The sequence below is a fragment of the Fukomys damarensis genome, unplaced genomic scaffold, assembly GCF_012274545.1.
Source record: "Fukomys damarensis isolate Sample0158 unplaced genomic scaffold, DMR_v1.0_HiC HiC_scaffold_33, whole genome shotgun sequence".
NCBI classification, from domain to species: domain Eukaryota; kingdom Metazoa; phylum Chordata; class Mammalia; order Rodentia; family Bathyergidae; genus Fukomys; species Fukomys damarensis.
Window position 1 is genome coordinate 40,244,341 of NW_022900945.1, and position 1,675 is coordinate 40,246,015.

Here is a 1,675-nt window from a genome sequence, read left to right on the forward strand (position 1 = left end):
GTTCCTGGGTACCTGGGTCTGCGGCGACCTCCTGTGTCCCGGGCTGGGTGTGGGTTTGAGGAGCTGGGACTCCCGGGCGGAGCGGGGGACCTGGAGGCGCTGCGAGGACCCCGAAGAGCCAGAAACCCGGGGGAAGCAGCTCGCCCCAGCACTCGCTTTCAGAAGCTTTCTTCTTTGAACATTTTAAGTGAGGGTAAGGCTTAAGAATTTCATTCCCTATATATTTTTAAAATAAAATTTGTTAGGAGACAGTGACATCTCACGTATCTCAGGCGTAACAAACATTAGATTAAAAATACGAATTACTGTGGAGTCGAATCCAAGGCAGATCGCAGCCACTTGAAGGCAGCGCTTGATAGTCAACCAGCCCCCCCCCATCAAATATTTGCCTCTATCACATTTAAACCCGTGAACTTTTGGGTACCACCCGATCAATTTTATATTGGTAAACTGAAATTGGTAGTTGCGAAGTTTTAAGCATAGAATGTTAAGAAAACTGTCCTGAATTCTATAAATTACTTTAAAAGTAGAAAATCTGTAATTTCTTTACAAACCACTTAGAACATTTTAACCAGTTTGTTAAAGAAAACTAGTAAGGGTGGAAATTTTACTTGCCTTAATGCATAATTTAACCCCACTGTAGAATTAAAATAAGTGGATTCTTGGCTTTCCTCTCTGTGGCTTGTATTGGTGCTTCGTGTTACGTGCTGGACACACACGACCAACCCAGCTGATTTTCAAGGTGCCACCTCAGAAGGGGGCACGGAAGATTCCCAGCCTGATAATAGCGTATGGTGATTGGTTCTGATAAATACCACTTTTGCGTGACTCCTCACTATTCAAGATTAGCTTCCCTAGTTTGTTTAGAAGTAGAAAAGGGGAGATCGTTCAGTTGACATGGTTGGGTGTAGGAGAAAGGGGGTGGGTGGAGCGGCTCAGACCTACTCTATACCTCATTTTGGCAAGCAATTTCTGAGGCTGTTACTTATAATTTAAGGAGTGGACTGGTTATGAAGTAAAAAGTTGTGTGATATTGTTGCAGAGACATTATCCCCCCAAATCTTTTTTGACAAGATAAGCAGTTTAGTTTTATGTTCTTCCTTTAAGTCAGACATGGGATATTACAAATCTATTTTCATCTGAGACTAGGTACGAGGCTGATTATAATAGTGATAGGATATAGAGCCTTTAAGCATAAAATATTTCTAAGATGTACCTAAAATTTTTTTGTGATTCTCTGGAATTCTAAAATTGAAAACCTGACGTAGATTTAGACTATTCTAACACACATTCTATTTTATAATAGCAGCTATTACCATTATTACACTTGGATTTTATTGGGTACTTTTGTTATGTACCAGAGCCAGGCACAAGGTTAGGTGCTTTATGAATCTTGTCTCAGATCATTACACACGTTAGGAAACTATCATGCCTACCTACATCAACTCTGAGAATCTGGCGTAAGATCATGTAATTAAGTCACTGTGCAGGAATTCAAGCCATAACCTGAACCCAGAGCACATGCTGTAATGAATGCTTCTGTGTGTCTGTAAATTTTCTCATGTTTCTTGGTCCCGTTTGTGGGACAAATTTCACTTAAAGATGCCTGTAGGTGCTGTATTTTGTTGTGAACTGTGAAACAATTTCTGTGCCGCCCCCCCCCCCCCCCCCCCCC

At 41.6% G+C, this 1,675-nt stretch overlaps 1 protein-coding gene across 9 annotated transcripts in view; it reads left to right on the forward strand.

Moving 5' to 3' along the window:
- Positions 1-20: 20 nt before the first annotated feature.
- Positions 21-1,675, forward strand: part of Gpsm2 (G protein signaling modulator 2) — a 46,883-nt gene continuing 45,228 nt past the window's right edge. For all 9 annotated transcript variants that reach the window (XM_010605947.1, XM_010605946.1, XM_010605940.1 and 6 more), the window contains exon 1: positions 21-193. The gene's annotated coding sequence lies outside the window, so the exon portion shown is untranslated. The remainder of the gene's footprint in view (positions 194-1,675) is intronic.